This window comes from Marmota marmota, unplaced genomic scaffold (genome assembly GCF_001458135.2).
Source record: "Marmota marmota marmota unplaced genomic scaffold, marMar, whole genome shotgun sequence".
NCBI lineage: Eukaryota > Metazoa > Chordata > Mammalia > Rodentia > Sciuridae > Marmota > Marmota marmota.
In genome coordinates this window covers 6,610,260-6,631,253 of record NW_026000068.1, presented here as the reverse complement: position 1 = coordinate 6,631,253, position 20,994 = coordinate 6,610,260, and positions in this window count along the sequence as shown.

Sequence of the window (20,994 nt, the reverse complement as noted above, 5' to 3'; positions counted from 1 at the left end):
TATATATATATATATATATATATATATATGAAGTTTTACTTAGCCACATACACAAAAAAGAGTGAAATTATGGCATTTGCCAGCAAATGAATGCAAATGCAAAATATCATGCTTCCTGGAAGTAGCCAAACTCAGAAACTCAAGGGTTGAATGTATTCTCTTGTATGGAGAAGCTACATTAAAATAAAGGAAAAGGGGAGGGAAGGGTGGGATGACATAAAGAACTGATCAAATGCAAATTAATGGATGAGCAAAAGGAAGTAAAATATAGTAGAGGAAAGAGAACGGGAGGGGCGGAGGTCAGGAGGGAAGAGGGAGAGGGAAAAAGGATCATGAACTGAAATAGATTTCTATCCATACATGTATGAGTTTGTCGTGATGAACCCAACTACTATGTATAATTATGAAGCTATAATAATAATAATAATAATAATAATTATTATTATTATTATTATTATTATTATTATCATTATTATTATTATAACTATTATTATCATTATTATTATTCAGCAGTAGAAAATTTTGGGGAAAAAAAACAGAAAGAAATCACTCTCTCAGGCTTCCCTCCTGCAAAGCCTCAGTAAGCAGCTCTCCCCTCTCCCCTCCCTGAACAGGTGTGGGCCTCCGGGGAGCAAAGAGGGCCCCCAGGGCATAGATCCTGCCAAGTAGGGAAGTGACCCTGGCTTGCACCACGCCCTGATAACTGTGTTCTAAGACCACAGAATGTCCAGCCCTGATCCACCCCCCAGACTGTCCCATGGAAGGGACATAGAGAAAAGGCAATGTCCTCTGTCCTCTCACCACAGGCCCTGCATGCGGCCTTCCCCCGGACCGTCTTGCTCTGGCCAGCATGGGAAGGATGCTGCATGAAGAGTCCACTCACAGGCCCTGAGAGGAGCGATGTCTTCTTGACAGCTTCCTCTGGTTTGTTAAGACACTCTAAGGCGCACATTACAGACAGTATCACTCTTAGTCACTTTCAGATATCATCAAGCCTGCAGAGGAGGTGTGCAGGTAGAATTCCAAGAAGCCTGTCAAAGTCCCCATCCATCCAGGATGCACACGCCCTCTATGATTACTGTCCCTCAACTGTGTGATGCCATGCAGCCCCTTTATGGAAAAGGTGAACTTGGCTTACAGATGAGATGGTGATCCTGCAGTAGTTCACTTCAAGTTCATCAAAAGGGAGATTTATTCTAGGCTGACGTGTCCTAATCAGTTGTGTCTTTCAGAGGGAGTCCAGAAGAGGCAAGAACCAGCAGGACAATATCCTGAGACCCTTGAAGAGAAAAGGCTCCATTTCTTAGAGAGTGTCCATGGCAGGGAAATGGGGGTAGGGCAGCCTCTGGGAGCCAAGGGTCTTCGTCCTTCAACAGCAAGGGACTGAATTGTACCACTGACCACATGTGCTTAGAAGACGTTGAGCCTCAGATAAGATGGCCACACTGGTGACACCCTGACTGCAGCCTGGTGAGGCCCTGAGCTCAGGACCCTGCTGAGCTATGCCCCTGAAATGGTGAGATGATAAATCCACGCTGTTTTAAGTCCCTGAGTTTGTGGTGACCTGCTTCATAACAAACAATCAATAAAACCTGAAAGCGTAGGTATCCTAAGTTTAATTTCCATTTAAAAATAAGAAAACTGAGGTTCAGAAAGTTTAAGTATCCTCCACAAAGTCAAATGGCTCTTAACAGAAGGTTTGAACAAATAGTGATAAGACTCATCAAAGGAATATGACAACAGTCCATTTCCAAAGAGAACAATAGGGCTGGGGTTGTGAATCTGAGGTAGAGCACTTGCCCAGCATGTGTGAGGCACTGGGTTCAATCCCCAGCATCACATAAAAACAGATAAATAAAATAAAGGTATTGTGTCCATCTACAACTTAAAAAAAGAGCACAATATACATTCTACTGCCATGCATAACTAAAAAGGACTCATAATAAAAAAAGATAAGAACTCCCCCCAGAAAAAAAGAGCACAATATGTTACATTTTGAAATGAGTTTGAAAATGTTCAGGAAATGAATACATTGGGCATATATACCTGCTAATCTGTTTTCATAAGTAACCAGGTATTTGCATACATATAACATACAATGCACACAATACCATAAAGATTATTAAAATAGTATAAAGATCTTTAGGATTGCATTTTTATAAAACTTTCAAGAAACAAATAATTACTAATTTCTTTGAGCTGCTGTCCTGCAGAGAGGAGAAAGGAGAGTTTACCAAATTGTTTATTAAGCTAGCACATAATGATGACTGAGTTACCCAAATAGTACATACGCTGTGGTTTAGATGTGAGGTGTCCCTGAAGCTCACGTGTGAGACAATGCAAGAAAACATAGAGGTGAAATGATTGGGTTATGAGGATAACATAATTAGTGCTTTAATCCCCAGGTAGGGCCTAACTGGGTGGGAACAGTTAATCAGTCAACAGTTATCTGTAGGAAGTTAGGGTGCAGCCGGATAAGGTGAGTCCCTGGGGTCTCCCTGTGGGTTATGTTTTGTTTTGTTTTGGTTGAACAGAGCACCTTCTCTCATAATCCTATTCCAAAATCTGAAAGAGCATCTACAAAACTAAAGTAAACGTCATTATTGATGGCAAAAATAGGTTTCAAAGTAAATGATTAGCAAGTCTTATGCAAATAACAATTATAAATTGGGTTTGAAATTATAAATAAAATATTATCAAATCTAAAGTAAAAGTATAATAAAGGAACTAGTTGCCAAAAATAAGTCAAAATGAAGCTGGTGTAACCAGGGTCTGACTGTTTTGTGATGCGTGGCTGCTGGCAGCTGGTAAACCTCACTGAACCCCTGCGCTCTGTGCTCCACTCCTGGTGAGCTGACAAGGTGGTCATCCCTGCTTCAGTGCCAGTGGGATGTGGATGTTGGAGACACCGGAGCTTCCAGGTGCGAGGCAGTGCTCACCCTGGCCCCAGTCTGAACCTCACAAAACACCCCAGCCAAGTCCCCTTTCTTCTGTTCCCAGAGATTTCAGAGTAGCTTGGCAGGCCTGCGCTTCTTAGTTATGTAAAGGAAAACATCCTTTCATACCATCTTGGGGTATGAGAGATCACCAGCAGACCATAGTGTGACTGTTCCCATCCTGGTTCTGCTGAGTGTCTGTGACAGAGGTAATAGAGAAATCGCCATAATGGGAATTCCACCGACATAATTCATGTAAGTAGTAATTTTTATCCCAGTCATTCCTCAGAAGGTCATTTGATATGTGCAAAAGGGCATTTAAATCCAACTTATGTGCAGATTTCTTTATTTTTTAACTAAAATAGCATTGGTTTATATATTTATGCCTCCAAAGGATTGAACTTTGCTAAAGAATCAAAATGAAGATTCTTATTTCCTAGGACCACACTCAACATCTTTTGATGACTTGAGTTACCCAAATAGTACATACGCTGTGGTTTAGATGTGAGGTGTCCCTGAAGCTCACGTGTGAGACAATGCAAGAAAATTTAGAGGTGAAATGATTGGGTTATGAGGATAACATAATTAGTGCTTTAATCTCCAGACAGAGCCAAACTGGGTGGGAACAGTTAATCAGTCAACAGTTAACTGTAGGAAGTTAGGGTGCGGCTGGAGAAGGTGGGACCTGGGGTCTGCCTTTGGGTTGTGTTTTGTTTTGGTTGAAAAGAGTGCTCTCTCTCTCTCTCTCTCTCTCTCTCTCTCTCTCTCTTTCCTGGGTGTCACACTCTCACCTGCTTTCCTCCCCAACATCCTTCTGCATGATATGCTGCCTCATCTCAGGCTCAGAGCAAAGGAGTCAGCCATCTACAGACTGAGACCTCTGAAACCATGAGCCCCCAAATAAACTGTTTCTCCTTTAATTGTTCTCGTCAGGTCCTTAGGTCACAGCAGTGAAAAAAGCTGACTAAAACAACATAATGGGATGAATGCATCTTCTTTAACTCTCAACCTCATAAAGAAGAAAGAAAAGTATCCTAATTCCACTTCCCATGCAGAAGCTGTTCTGCTAGGATTCATCAGTCATTTAAGTGGGACCATGTCACAGAGGAGTGTTCTTTCCACCTAGGACTGTGTTCTGTCAATGCCAGTTCATATAAAAGTATACTTTAGCTTACTTCCTTCAGTGTACTAATGCACATCCCCAGTGACAAACTGAACAAATGATTTGCAGAATGTGTCTTTACGAACACCCTTAGGAAATAAACAGATTTATTAAAACATGATTGATTGATGCAATTAATTATAGAGGTGAAGAATAGAAAACAAAGAATTGGTAGCTATTTACTTAAAAAAAAGTGTTGGTATACAATGGTATACAATGTATGTTGAAACTTGCACAGGGAAGAGGAGACACAGAAGGAAATACCAGCAGGTCTGGGACTGCTGCTCTGAATGCACCATCTAGTTTCACGGCGGTGAGCCTCGTCAGCCAAGTGAGGATGTTGTACAGTCCTACAAATAGGGTTGGTCGCCTTGGGCTGTGGTGAGAACCTGTGTGGGGTTCTGGCATAGCAGGGTTTTAAACTTTGACTTGGTAATTATGGAGCTCAAACTGCTTCATCTGGACATTGACACAGGTTGAGTAAACCCAGACCAGAAATGGAGATAAAGCACAGAAAGCATTTTGACACTCAAGACACTGAATAAGTGTAGATAAAAGCAATAATTCCACTCGAGATTTCAATCAAACAGTCCTGTAGAGATGAAGGCAACAGAGGCCAAGCGTAAAGCCAGAGGTCTTAGGTAGAAGTCTGTGTTTACGGTTCAGACCCTGCAGCATTAGTCTCTGAATGGGCCATAACATTGAAGTGCAGAGAAGAAAATGTGAAAGGTAGGATTCTCAGCTGTGGTAAGAACTGAAAACCTACCTAGAAATAATGACTGTGATTCTATTTAGTTTCTACTCCTTTACTGATAGAAATTTCAGCATGCTACTGTGTTCCTTTATAATCTCAGAAAAAATTAAGCAATTTAGAAAAAAGTAGAGTTTCTTCAGAAATGATCCTTTCAAGTGGTGGTAGGACAATGCAGTTTAATGGTACACGGAGATCTCTGTGCAGTGTCACGGACGCCAGTCAGGGACACTGTGCATCATAATGTGATTTCTCTACACACATTCACATTACTGTGGCCAATTGATTTAGTCCCCTCCTCAAATCTGAATTTAGAACAAATGGCACAGGCACATAAATCATTGACATTAAAACAAAGAAAATTTGAAGATAAAATTTTAAGCAAACCTATTTATTTTGTATAGAAATATTTGGTGAAATATATCTGTATGTACCCGCATATGATACATATTATATAAATGATGTATATTAGACTATATTATCTTATACAGTGTCCTATACATATTATGAACACTATAATTATATATGCATATATATTCCACCAAATATTTCTATACAAAATGAGTTTGCCCTTTCTCTATCTATGTGGTACAATAGCATAATCCAGGAACTTTACAGTGCCAAGTCCAGGTTGAAAACTTTAATCTTCTAGATGCCTATAGAAAATGAATACCATGAACTTCATAAGATTTTTATGAACTTGGTAAAGATTACAATGCACTATATAGTCCCTTTAAACCACATCCTATAAAACATCAATCTGATAGTCTATACAACAAAGTTCTGTCTGCAATAGAGAGATATTGCTGATGTGTCAGTTTGCTAGGGGTATCACAATAAAGTGCTGCAAATGGGGCGGGGGTCTTGAACCACAGGCCCTTGTTGTCTCACAGGTCTGGGGGCTGGAAGTGTGAAATCAGGGAAGGATCTTCTGGGCCTTGCTCTGGACTTGTGTGGGCAGGACCTCTGTTCTCATAGCTTCTGCTACATCTTCCTCCGGTGCCCCTTCTTCAGGAGTCTAAGTCAGAAGTTTTCTTTCTGTGAGGACACCACGTATGAGAAAGGCATCCAGTCTAGTGAACTCATCTGAATTATGGGAAGACAATCAGAAAGGGCACGTGCCAGGGTAGGGCCTCAGATTTAGTGATTCACCATATGAACTGGGGACTCAAATTCAACCCATAATAGTTGGTTGCTTCATTCATCTAGTTTTTATAAAATAAGTCAACTTCTATAAGTATTCTATTGTCAGGCTATGAAATGTTTACATTTTAACATTCTTGTCTGAAGATTCAAGTACACTGTCAATGTTGATGTTTTTGAATATGAGGCAGAGCTTGCTGGAAATACTTCATGCCATTTCTTTAACTAGGTAGGGCCTCTGCATCTCTGCCCAGGGACAAACAAACCTCTTATAGTCCTCTCTTCCCTCCACCCAACAACCTTGCTAGAGGATGGTGTTCATAATACTGCCATTTTTAAACTTATTTTTTTAAAATGGCTATTATATTTACAAGACTAGCATTTCACATAAGGAATATTTGCATTCCATTGTGTATCAAGTTCAATTAAAATTACAAACATCTAATGGTGAAAGATTTTGCAACAAGAAAAGGATCATTGAAATGATAGCATGAACTTGCTGAGGTCACAGGCAAAAATTTATTCAACATTTAACCTACCAGTCCCGGCACATGGTAGCAGTGACCAATAAACCATTGCTTATTGTATACAGGAGTGAATAATGAATATTCAGTGGGCATGTATATTAGAGTTACTGGACATGAGAATCAAAATCAATGCTAAACATTACCTAATTGCTTTAAATATTTTACTAATCTCTCTTTATTTTTTTACTCCCATATTTAATGACTTTTGCATTTCTTATAAGATTGTCGAATCTGACTATAATTCCAGCCTTCTTTATTACCTGGGCACATCATGCAGGACGACATCTGTTTTGCACAACCCATATGGTGCCAGAGTTGGAATACCTCAACCAGTCCTGCCCAGTATCTGCCTCCTCATCTCGAGCCCTCCAATCTTGCTGTTTTAACAGCACAGCTTTCCAGACTTTCACAGTTCTTAGACTCATCTTGCACATTTTTCTGTTCAATGGCTTTGAAGCCTCTGGGCAGCTGCTTGCTCAGCCCTGGCCTGCCTGCCATTTTGTGCAGCCAAAGCAGTTGACAGGTCTATTTGGTTCACTGGGATGCCTTCTGAGGTACCCTGTGTGGTTTCTCTTAGGTCTGCAGGTGCTGCTTCCTTCCCTTGGAGCCCCACAGGTCATCCTCCACCTGCACAGGGGGGTGGAGGCAAGGCAGACCTTCCACACTTGGGGTGCTACCAGCTGCTGCCATCTTCTCAGAAGCTGGCAACAGTGAGGAGGCATTTGCCTACTGGAAATTCAGTAGAAATGTGTGGGTAAAATGTGTGAGGACCCCAACGGTGGCCTCTAGGATGACTCAGCCATGTCTGTAAAAATACAATGTTTGATATTTGGCACCAAAGATAATGGTCGTTAACTATTAAGAAAGCCAAGGAGAACAGATGGTCCCTCAAATTAAGACTATCAGAAACATCATCTTCTAATCACAGAGGGAAATTCTGTTGTTGCCACCACAAAAAAAAAAAAAATAATAATAATAATAATAATACCTTATGAAGCCATGCCAATGCTAATTAGCAAATTTAATTATTTCATTTTGTATATGTATGCTGTATGCACCTATAGATACACTTCAAAACATCATGTTGTAAAGGTTAAGTACATGCAATTTTATGTCAATAAAATCAATAAATTAAAAAGAAAGAATTCTAGAATTTACTGAAACTTTAGCTCAAAATGATCTTTTTAAAAAATCTTTCTGTGTGTAGCAAGCTAGCCTGGGGCTTTGGTTGGCTCTCTTGTTGTGTATACCCAGGGCCAAAAAAGTCTCTGAAGAGATTTTCATTCATTTATTCAACAAATATGTGTTCAGACTCTCTAGGGCTAGACATTGTTCCAAGTGCTATGTCACAGCCAGCCGGAGTCTGCTCCCAGTATGCCTGCTTTCAGGGAGGGCCCATTTAGCAAAAGCAAACAACCAAACAGAGAAACAAAAAAACACTGGATCAGACCTCTACAAGACAAGCAGTTATCATCGTATGTTGCAGTTAATGCAATATATGTAGCCTGCTGTGTAACTTTGAAAAATATCATTGTGAGTAAGTAATTCAGATATATTTACCTATTCAATAAGTTGGTTGAATTCATTTTAACTAGAATGGAGAAGTCATTCTCTCTGATTAATTAGCAGAAGACTGGTGATCAAAATGAGCTCCAAGACAAGCATTTTACAATTTTAAGAGAAGAAGCAGAATTATCTGTAGGGAGGACTAGTAAATTTGCTTTGTCGACATAATGCTACAGATCAGGAGTTAACGTCTGTAGAACTGCTAAAGTGAACTGCACACTACTAAGGAAATTCCTTTCCCCTTTTATAATAGATTTGGAGGGAAAAGTAACATTTTATAATAAGATAGAGGCTTAATGTATTGCTACAGGAAACTATATGTGCAGATTCTCTTTCCTTATCTACATAAATACGCTGGCTAACTCAGGGCTTGGTGTTGTAAAAGCTTTTATAGTGGTTCAATATTTTTCCAGTACCCATTTTCATTTTGGTTGAAATAATTTGTAAACATAAACACCTAATTATGATAATATGACAAATGCTCACATACCATCCATTCACCCTGACATACATAAAATCCCCAGTACCTGAACACCCTCTATGTTCTTTTCCAATCTTACTCCCTCTCTGTCCCAGAAGCAAGCTAGCATCCCAAATTTTAATTTCTCATGTCATTTTAAATTATCAGTATACAGCAGTTACATAATATACTTATTAACATATCTAAACAAATTATATTAAAGACTTCTTTTTGAAAACGTATACATATTATTCTGGATATGTTTTACTTAGTCCACATAATTCAGGTTCATGTGATATAATCACTCCTTTAAAGAATTCCCCATGTGAAGACACAAGCTACATAATTTAATTGTTCTATTTATTAATGAAATGTGGGCACTCTCCTATGTATTAGTCTTTGCCTCCCCAATGCTAATGTAAATCTTCTGCACTTGGTACCTGTGCAGGGTACATGGTTCCTTGGTGTGTCTGCCCAGGACTAAGATATCTGGCTAGGCCCAGCCTCCTTGTACATCAGAGGTGAACCTGGAGCTGTTGAGCAGAAGTCTACATTGACAGGTGGAGTCACGCGCCATCATGGCTGGACATCTCCACCTACCCTCCACTGCATGGTCTTAGGGTTCTTTTCTTTGTTTCTAGGAATTTCATTTGTGTTTAGGAATCAGTGGTATCATGTTGTAAAATGCTTTAAATTCATATTTAAAGAGATTTAGACTCATTTAATATGTTTAGTCTACTCTCTTACTTGAATTCTTTTGGTGTACCAGGGATTGAACTCAGGGGCACTCTACCACTGAGTCACATCCCCAGCCCTACTTTATATTTTATTTACAGACAGGGTCTCACTGAGTGCTTAGTGCCTCGCTTTTGCTGAGGCGGGCTCTGAACTCAAGCCATTGGGATTACAGGTGTGCATCACCGTGCCCAGCTTGAAATGAATTCTTGATGGCTTCCATACTTAGTTTCTCTTAAAGATTTTATTTTCCTAATTCACTGCTACTGACTGCAGTTTCAAGTAGAATTTTAACCAAGTAAAATGAAAGAGATTGAGGCTGTGTCATTTGTTTCTGGAGTTCTAAGAAGAACCCCGGACACAAGGTGAGGTGGCTGCTTGGTACTGAGAAGTGAGGACCATCACTCTGAAGAGGTCACGTTTAATTTGAAAGTCAGTGCGGGGTCTCTGGGAAAGACCTTGGAGTGAGAAACACCAGGGCAAACATCCTCCGGCTGCAGTAACTTTGTGGATTTGAGATCTTCATTTTGACCACTTTGACAACAGCAAAATGAGCAAAGGTGAGAATTTGCACAACTTATTTCCACGCTTTGAAATTGGCTCAAACATCACCTAGAGCCAAGGCACATCTCATGTGGGGCTTTCTCAGTTTGTCTTTCTTCCCCCATGATGCTATTTCCTTACACCATTTGCTACTTTCTCACTAGTTGTTGGTCTGCTTCTTTCTCTGCAGTGGGGGACTGTGCCAGCGAGGTCCACCTGTGTCCCTTGCTCTTCCTCAGTACCTGGCTCACAATTTCTTGGTCAAGAAACACTTGGAGAATGAAGAGCATGCTGCGAGCCTGTTGCTGGGTTCTCCCTCTTGTGTGGTGGTGGAGAGGGCTGGATGGGCTCCTTCCAGGAGACTGGAGGTTCAGGAGGTGATGTGGCTCTGTGGTTGTTAGCAGAAGGCTCTGCAGGACACTGCTCCCCAGGGTGGTGATGAGCTGCTCTCTGGATGGGGCACGGGAATGCTTCCAGGAGGAGAGACAAGAAATCAGCTGGATGGGGGCCTAATGAGGTCAGCTCCAAGACCAGCTGCTGCGGAAGGCCACTCCTGTCCACTGACCACAGCCCTCTGCTGTACAGGCCTCACCCAGGTGGGCAGCTCTCAGGAAAAAGTCTGCTCTGATTATCTAATATCAGGGCCAATGGAAAAAGAGAGGTGAAACATGTTAGTTTACTGAGTCATAAAGATGCAGACTAGGGAAAGAAATTATGTGAAATATCAGAAAACTTGTGTTTCAACAAGTGTGATTTTGTGGTAGAATTCTTTACCAACTTGTGGCCCTGATGTTCTAATAGGCTAAGTAGGGCAGAGAGCAGGTCTTGTACTTAGACATTCTAGAACAGAAGGGGAGGATGCTAAAGGATCTCTGAGGTGCTACGAAGCCAGAGTCTTTGTCCTTTCAAGCTGCTATCACAAAACGCATAACTGGGACGTTTACAATTAGAGATTCACGGCTCACAGATCTTGAGGCTCAAGGTCAGGGCATGAGTGGATCAGGTGTCCAGGGTGGTTCATGATCTGTTTTGAAGATGGCGTCTTCTTGCTGGAAGTGGACGGGGCCAAGAAGGCTGTCTTAAACTCCTTTACAAGGTCACTCATCCCATTCACAAAGTAATTACTTCTCTAATCCTTCCCTTCTTAATATACTGTCACTTTGGACATTAGGTTCCAATGAATGAATTTTGAAGGACACCAATATTTGGACAATTTCATCCCACTTTTCTGCTGCTAGGAACTGGACATTTATCAGGGAATCGGGGGTGTAGCTCATTGGTGAAGCACTTTCCTAGGATGCACAAGCCCTGTGTTCAATGCCCAGTACAGAAAAAAAGAAAGGTATCATAGTTTATAGCATGACCTCTTGTGATAGAAATGCAGCTTCACATGGCCAGCTCTGTTGGCCCCGTGTTAAAGAGTTGTGGACAAATTTGAGACACACTAGAACCAACAAAAATAAGTGGGTAAATACAATATAAACGGTGCTTGCCCAACCCCCTTTTTTTTTTTCAAAGTAAAATAACTTGTTAATATGGTGGAGATGTGATGTATTTTGATAGTGGAAATTCAGCTGCTCTTGACCAGGAAGATTATTTTCTATATATTTAATATGATCTTACATTCTCAGAAAATGAATTTAAATTACATATTATACTGTGCTGAGAAAGGAAATCTATTTGCCTGTCAGTGATATACATTCTTGGTATTCGCTGGACAGCTTCTTGTGGACAAATGATAATAGATTCAGACAGGCAAAATCACATTAAATAATTCCACCACATAATTGCAATGAATTTATAGCAGATTAGAATCAAGAATCACATTAGCAGAAACGTTAAATTATGGTGCAGGCTCCATTTTACTTAATACTCATTTTTTACAAAAGAATTCAGTCGCAAGTAACATGAGCTTGTCTGGTTTGGAGATATGCAGAAATAATGAATGTGCCTGTTTTTATTCTTTCCACTTTAAGTGTACATTAGATTAAATTTCCATGTGACCTACTCTATCAATAGACGCATAAATCCAGGGATACTTCCATAGGCAGCCATTAGGTTGAACTCCTTTCTAATGTGAAATGTAGAATTGAGATAAAAAGGAAGTAAAAGGAAGAAGAATATGTGTGACTGTTCTGCAAGGGGCCGGGAAACAGCAATGCTGGAGCAGCCTTGGCAAAGACAGGCGACTGCCCATTCATTGTCCAGCTCACTACCGTGAGAGCCAGGGCACTTGGGTCCCACCCGACTTAATTTTAAGCTTCGTTTTTGCTACATATGCAATTTTATGGTTGATTTTCTTTTTAGTTTCTCATAATACATTTCATTTAGTATTTCAGGATAAATTAAGATCATGGCATTTGTGCATACTTGAGAAAGAGCTAAGGAGAGAGGGAAGGAGGGAGAGACAGTGTGTGTGTGTAACTGTACATATGAGAATGTGTGGTTGTATGTATGTCTATCTGTATATATTATTTATTTAGAAACAAATCTATTCATTATATTTTTTTCATATTAAGGTCTTTGCAATGGTGTAAAATTTTATTTTTAGCTATACTTCCAAGTTTCTTTGTATTAGCAGAAAACATACCACCTGAGAAAATCAACAGGGGCACCTTAGGTTGACCCTGAGTTGAATGACATTTGTTTGATTATTTTAATAGTTGATTACAGGCTGTTTTTTTTTTTTTTGTTGTTGTTGTTGTTGTTGTTTAAATGCTGTCATATAAAATCAAAATCAATCTAATTAATTTTTTATTAAAAATTTAGTTCCAAGCATCTCATAATTTCCTGTTGAAGACATAGATATGAGAATTGCCAAGAGCTATAGTGTCAATACTTTCTAAATCGGGAAGCAAATATTGAAATATCTGATTTTCAAAAAATGTTCTCATGTAATTTCTTTAGTCATTCTTCACTCTATACCAGAAATGCACAAAAATTATGATTTATTTAAAAGTCTACTGTGGATCATGAGAAGTGATAGGTTTAGTTAGCTTCATTGGTTTGGATGGAGAAATTGTTCTCTTATCATCTACTCCATGTCCCCACTTCCTGAGATATCAGTAACCAGGATGGAGAGATCCTCAGTGCCTGGAGGCAGATACATCTGAGAGGAGGAGGATATGGGTGGCGCTTGCAGTTCTGTCCCTCCTGAGTTGAGTCAGGTGAGTCTCCGCCTCAGTTTTCTCAGTCATTAAATGGAGATAGTCGTGCAATTGCATTTTTAATCAGTGGTCATAGGGGTGTCAACTGCCAATGTGTGTATTTGTGTGTGTGTGTGCATAATCATGTGTACTGGGGGGGTAGCAGACTGTAAAAATTGGAGGGGATGGTTCCCAGAGCAGAAGGCCTGTAGATAAAGGTGAGGGCAAGAAGAGTGGGCAGAAGGAAAGCCACCTTTGGGAGAAAAAGATGAAAATGGCAGAGCCCACCTGCGCCCTTCCCTCCCAGCACCACACTCACACTGCAGGAAGTGATGCAGGTTGGTGCAGGTGACAAGGTGTTGTTAACACCTGTCTGAATCTGAAAGTAATGGCCAGGCAGTTGAAAAGGTCCCATCAATTTGCCATTGAAGGAAACACACTGCAACAAAATGAGGACACTTAACGACAATTTTGCTTGTGGAATAGTAAAAAATTTGAAAGTCACTTACTGATTTACATTGAACTTCTATAACTAAAACCACCTAAACACATTAAGAAAAACTTCACTTTGACAATTATCACTTATACAAAGGGAGTGGACATTTTCTAACTTAAATTAGGACGTAAGTAGCCTGTGCACTGTGCTCTTTTGTGGTTCCAGAGATGGGCAGGGTCCTCTGACCTACCTGGTGGCTCTGCTGTTCCCTCTGTTGATGACATGATTTTTCACTGGTGGCTCACAGATGCCCAATGGAAGATCCTCATCTTTGGCTGTTCCCCAGGGTGCATGCTCTTATGTTATTTTTCTCTTTCTGCTCTTCTTATTTTCCACATGAACCATTTAAGGAGAATCTGGGATATTTAGACAGAGTGAGGCTGTACATATACAGAGGCGTCTGCCTTCAGGGTAGCCACAGCTAACTAAGACCAATGAACCAGTTTTCCCAGGGCTGGGACCCTGTGTGGCAGAAATGTGCAGAGGGTGCTGTTGTGCAGATGGAGCATGACCTCATCTAAGGCTTAGGAGGGCAGATTCTCAGGTCTGGAACCCTTGCTGGAAGGACATAGTGCAGGAGACGGGAGAAGGTCACCAGGCATAGAGGGCCACCCTTGTCAGGACAGGAGATGGAGGGTGTTGTGCATCCTAGAACTTGGCCATCTTTCTCCCTCTTTCTCTGCTTCACATGAAGAGCCTAAGGAAAACCTATTATTTTTGTGGAAAGAACTAGCAATCAGCAGAGCACTCATACCCAGGGCTGTGCTGACCAAAGAGTTCTTTAGAAAACACTTGCAGAAACAGGTTTTTCGGCTGCTGCTTTCTGTGGTGTCCACAATGGGTGAATTCGAGCTGCCATGGCTTAACACTGCTTTGCAAAAATCACTCAATATTAACAATCTGTGTTCAGCTGTTTCTGACCAGGGCAGGCTCATCACTGCCCTGGGAAAAGAGCCTCCAACATGACAAGCAAGTCCCTGATTTCTAGAATGTCTCCTCACCTTCTCTTCAAAACTTCCTCCAAAGGACACTAAATGTTGTCACTTTTGTTCTTCGGGAGTTTTCAACTGACTGGGTGACTGAGCATGGCAGAGAAAGTTGTGCAGGGATGGACAGCTGCAGCATTTGGACTCACCCACAGCAAAGCCCTGTCCCCTGCTGTGCTGAGAGGGATTGGGATACTAATTGGAGAGCTGACAGATGCGGCGGCCAAGTTAAAGGGAGGTAGGCTGGTGAGAAGTGGAGGGAAGAAAGCACACGGAGAAGACAGCAGCTCCTGCCTCCGTGTCTGGTACCTCCACACCCTGGGGGTGATAGGACAGTGAGCGAGGCAGCAAGGGAATTCCTCCAAGAAAGGATGTGGACTGTGAGGTTTGCAGACAAAAGATGAAGCAGCTTCCAAAAAACTGCTTGCAGAGGAGGCCAGATTACCTGCTTGATTAATTAATCCCTAAGAACATAATTACTGTAAGTCTTATTCCCACGAATAAGGAATCTGAACTCAGATTTGCATCTGCAAAGAAATCGATAGTAAGCCTGAGGTTTCTGAGATAATTAGGGCCCCAAACTTGGTGGTGATTTCATATCAAGTTTCCAAATCCTCCCTTTCTCAATGCAGAAACGAATGTACAAAAGATGGAGACCAGGGGAGAATGAAGAGTTCCAGGATCACACTAGGTTGACACCGAGGCATGCTAAAATGCAAGCTGTGCAAAATGGTACGTGGAAGTGACTTTTCACATGCTTTCACATAGACACAGAGCCATGTCAGAGCTGTGATCCTGCATGCCCAAGCCTGGGAAATGGGACTGTGGCATGTGTCGTCGGACACAGCATCCTGGGAAGAGGAGGTGGTAAGGTTACTTTATCCCAGTGAGCTTGTGAGCAACTCCAAATAGCTCACAGCAATACACAGCCGGCTGGCATAATGTCAACCCAACTTAGCAACTGTTGTGGTTTAGATGTGAGGTGTCCTCCAAAGCTCATGTGCAATGCAATGCAAGAAAATCCAGAAGTCAAATGATTGGGTGATGAACAGCCATAACCTAATCAGTTCATTAATCCTCTGGTAGGGATAAACTGGGGAGTGACTCTAGGCAGGTAGGGTGTGGCTGGAGGAGGTGGGTTGTTGGTGGTGGCATGCCCTTGGGGCATATCTTTTGTTCTTTATGAGCAGAGCTCTCTCTGCTTCCTGATCAGGTGAGCTGCTTTTCTCCACCACACTTTTCCACCATGATGTTCAGCCTCACCTCAAGCCCCTGGGAATGGATATGCCCACCTCTGGACTGAGACCTCTGAAACCATGTGTGCTTTTCCTCCTCTAATTGTTCTGGTCAGATTTTTTGGTCACAGGTAGAAATGCTAAACACAATAACAATTAAATGGAATCAACTGAACTGCACATGCCAGAAGTCAGGGTGGTGGAAGGGAAGGGGAGGAGAGGAGATGGAGGAGAGCCCTAGAGTGAGCAGGGGCAGGTGTGGGGAGCAGTGCCAGGTGGTGGGAGGAGCAGCAGCAGACAGAACCTGGTTACTGAGCAGGCAAAGGAAATGGGGCCAGTTCTCTGAAACTCCTGCAGGGAAAGGTCGCTTCCTGGGTTCAGAGAGAAAATGGGGCAGTGAGAAGCCCAGTAGATATTGAGGGAGGCAGGGAAAGGACAAAGAGGCGAGAAAAGCCAGTGTATGTGTGTATTACCCAGAGTGCTCCAGAGGCACAGAACCAGCAGGATAGATAGATGAAGGATGGATGGAAGATAGATAGATAGACAGACAGACAGATAGATGATACTTAGGTAGAAGAGGGGTTGGCTTATCTGAAGAACTGATGATTTTGGATATTGGAAAAATGCAAGGTCTGACTTGGGTAGCCAGACTGAAGACCCAGGGAAGAGATACAGGAAGAAGACTCCAGGGGCATCTGCTAGCAGAATTCCTCTTTGCTCAGGGAGGTCTTCTGCCTAATGGTTCTGTCTTCTATTGAATGTGTGACATTAAAATTCCCAATTATTAATGTTGCCAACCCAATAAGACATTGTGGTACTTATTACTTTATATAATTCATATATCTCTACAAAGTTGAGAAAAGAAAGAATAACAAGTATTTTTTGGGTGTGTGCTATGTTAAATTTACTACTTCTTGGTTCTTTGTAGTTATCCTGATGGATTCAATTTACCAAAGAGTATCATTTTCCTACTCTAAGGCACGTTTGCTTTATTCACCTCACTTGTGCTATTATCATCAAATATGCTACAATTCTACAACCTATATAACCAATAATACAATTATGTATGTGTTGTTGTATATGATTGCTTTCTAAAGTAATTTGTATCATCATTTTTTTAATAAAAAATAAGAATTTCTTATTCTAAAAGAGTCCATTGATTTAGAAGACCATGTGTACTTTTCTTCTTTTTTTTTTCTTGTTTTCTTCCTGAGTGTGTATGTGTGTGTGTGTGTGTGTGTGTGTGTGTGTGTGTGTGGTCCTGGGGTTGACTTCAGAGTCCATGTGTGCTCTAAGTATTCACCACTGAGGTATGCCTCTGTCCTCAGCATCTTCTGAAAGACTATGTCCCATGTTTAATACTAAATATGTTTAATATGCTCAGTAAATAAACAAAGTACCTGGACCAAGTGTGACTGGAAACCAATGACTTACATTGTGAAATACCCCTGTGTATATTCCTGTGTGTGTTTAGATTCCTCTTCAGTCACTGTGACCCGAACAAGACAAAACCAGCTGCACAGGTATCACCTAAGGAGGACCCTGACTGAGTAGAATATAAAAGCCTACAGGGACCATGAGAAACCACTTGTTAACATATCTAAATTCACCCAAGAATAATTGTGTAATATGGAAGGAAATGTATTTATTTCCTTCTCTCATGATTCACTCATGGTCATTTACATATAAAAAAACCTCAAAACTTTAGCCTTGGATCTTAAACATCTACGATTCCAAACTTTGAGTGCTAAAATCACTTACTAATTCATATTGATTTATATGACTCAGGCTTTGCCTCTCTCTGTACCCCTAAATGTTTTTACCACCTCAGTCATCAAAATGCATAGAAGAAACTTTTCTGTCTTGGCAAACACTTGTGTTTCCTTAATGTCTATGTCAGACCAAGCAAAGTGATCCAAAGTGATACTTTAAACTTAGGAAATGTACCTGTAGAACCAGGAGGAAGTGCACCATCTTGTGGAGCCTTGCTCGTTCAGGGAGGCTTAAAGAATGTCACTAAAAGTTGTTTGGTTATCTACCATTTTGTTTAATAAGAAGGAGTGGAAGAGGGGAAAAGGGGGAAGGAAAAGAAGGAGAAGAAGGAGGAGGGCTGGCCAGTGGGGAGCAGGGTGCTGGGGAGTTCCACCTGCATTAGCATTTGAACACTTTACAACCGCCTTTGAAGTGAAGAGTGATGAGCCATGGTTTATCCCTGAGAAAACAGACCTGTCAGGGTAGAGGAAAAAGATAGTTATTTCCTAAAACCCTTGTTCATCTTATCTTTAAGTGCTTACACTGTGATTACTGGACACTGAAAACACACTGAGGTAAATTCTGGGTTCCCCATGTAGCAGATCCATACCAAGTTAGAATAATCCATTGAATCTCCAGGAATGGGCAGAAGTAACACCTCCCTTCAGTCCCTGAACTCATGATCCTGAAAACTCCTGAGAGTTGGGAGCCCATCTTTCATTTGCACTGACCACGGAACTCACCTGAGCTGCTCTATGTAAGTGGTAGATTCAGATTCCTCCGTATATTCAGCACAGGATATGTTTCTTAAGAAGTTAGTCGTCTCCAGGCTTGTGTTGTGTCCGCAGCTTGAAGTCACGAGAAACACAATCACAGGAGAGGAGAGGAGAGGGGCTGCCCTCCACCGGCCCTGTCTGCCCTACCCCCAGCCCCCAGCCCCTAGCCCCTCTGGCCATCTCAGGGAGCACAAGCACACAGGTGTGTGCTGGTAGGATGACAGCTATGGTGCTGGCACAAGAGGAATCACAGCTGGTGACATGAGCTGACCCCGTCACCCAGCTGACAATCTGGGTTCTTCTGTGAGGCCATGACCCTCTGAACAGCAGGAAACAGGCACACACAAAGCCCAGGTTCCATTCTGCCTGGGCCTCCGCCTGCTCCCTCTTAGGAGGAACGGGCCTCTGCCTCCCACCCACCAAACAGCAGGTCCTGGCCCTGGATCCGGGGCTCCTGGCCCTTTTCAGCGGGTTCCTCCCCCCTCTGTCAGCCAGGCAGCCAAGTCTCCAGCCTCTTCAGTGCTGAGACCCTCTGACCGCCGGTGGTTGGAATCTGACTGAAATTCCGGGTCACCTTTAGCAGAGTAGGGAGGCCGAGTAGTTCAGTGAGGTGGTGGGCAGAGTCCTCCATTATCCAGGCCACATCACTCCTGCTCCCGCTGGGGACAGTCCAGCCGACAACACGTCCCTTGTGGTTCTCGGTGATGAACCGCCTTGTGTACAGGGGCCACAGTCCATCTGTCATTCACACTGTCACTGGCAGAGTCCACAGTGCGTTTTCTAGCCTGGACCTGCAGCATCCTCGCTGCTGGACACCTCAGGGTGCAGAGAAGACTCCGGCAGGATGCCTGATGAACCAGATCGTCATCCCTGTGTTGGGTCCCTGAGCTTTCCTCCCCCAGCCCCTTTCCTGCACTCACTGACTCCACGGAAACCGTGGCGCAATGGGATTTCAGGGCACCTTGCTTGGATACTTATGATTCATTAGAAGACAATGTCAATTAGAACTGTCTCTACTTGTCCCCACCTCCATTCCCTTTCTGAAAAGATCTCTTTCCTTCTCAGGTCCTCCTGTGTCCCCAGGAACCGCAGTGTCAATTTATCTGCTTCCAAATTCATCAGGTCAGAAACAAAGCTTTCTAGAAAAAATATTAGACAAGAAACAAACCATGATCAGATGTCAAGGAGCAGAATTTTGCTTTAGGGAGGCTATCTGGTTGTCAGCAGAAGTTGTAAAGTGAAGTAAATACAGCTCTGCATAGCATTTCGATGCACAAATCATGCCCTCTGAGTAGAAATCTCTTATGCTCCTGTTGCTGCAGGAGGATTTATAAGTTTGGCATGGACGCATGATGCATAGCTCAACCAGCCACACGCCTGACCCCTGATTTGGAGGCATGATCTAACTTTTCACCCTTTCCAGTATTTATCTTCTGAGAAGTAGAAAAACAAAATATTTGTCTCAGCAGTTTAAATTGTCATCTTGTTGATAATTTAATTAACTCATTCAGAAATCTCTATCTCTGAGGGCTGACGCCTCCTCCCTTCTGTCTTTCAGGGGGTCCCGCTTTGAAGAGGTGGTGTTCTGGAGTGGCTATTGGGAGGGGATTCTCTTGCCTGTTCCTTCAGAGGTTTGTGTGAGAACCCATGTCCCCTTCTCTAACTCTCCTGTTTGCAGTCCCCTTGGTCAGGGGAGGACAGTGCTCTCTGGAAGCCAGTGTCAATGCATATTGGTTTTGCTGTCATCAATGTGTGTGCAGGGAGAGGGTGGGAGTATGTTTGAAAATAGAAGGGATTTCTATATAATGATCAAATTTATTCCTCAATATTTCTAAGAAGTAGTTATAAAGAATGTAGAAAATCTCTCTGAACAACATTGCCAGGCTGTGATACTGCTGCCTAAAAACATTGCATCTTCTGAAACTGGTCATTAATTCATTTCCCCCCCCCCCTTATATTTTGTATGAAACTCTTCCACAAAGGTAATTTCTTTAGGAAGATAATTGCTTTAAAAAAAAAAAGCATTTTCTAAGTCTTGAAGCCTTACTCTATTGCCTGAGTCCTAGGCAGAGACCAGGGCCACCATAGTGCGTGTACAAGTTCCAGGTGATGAACTTAAGACTGTGAAACCTTCCTATGACAAAGTCATTTGCTGATTTCCTCTAACAGAGGGAGGAAAGAGCACAGGCAGTATGTGAAGCAGAAATAATAAGTACAAGAGCAGGAATTTAAATCCAGGTGTGTCTGACCCAAACCCCCTATGACAGCACCCTGGGCAAAGTGCCCTCTGTGTCTCTTCACATGGATACATTGTCTTGTTTTTACAATAAAAATGTGCAACTAACTCAAAAGTGTCAATAACATTCTAAAAAAAAAAGATGCAGATGCAATTATTTCTAAAGGTTAAGTGTGTTGCTATGTTAAGTTTTAATAGGCTTACCTTGGTAGGGACTATTGGATTTACCCCCTAAAACAGTTCTGGTAATAAACAGCTTTGGAATAGTTTCATCACTCATAATTTCTCATAAATGATTTTCAGACCACGCAGGTTTTCAAATCATGAGGTAAAGTAATGCACTCCATCCCTGTGTTACTAAACCCAGAAGCTCAGGGCTTAGGGAGGGGGCTGGCATGTTGATCCTCAGACACCTTTGATTGTTTCATGACCTTACGGCAAAGTTGGCTTTGCCTTTCCTGATTCCTGTAAGGAATTTTCAGTTCTGTGCAAGGAAATTTTTCAAAAGATAAGAGGAAGAAAACAACCATAAAGTCATTTTGTG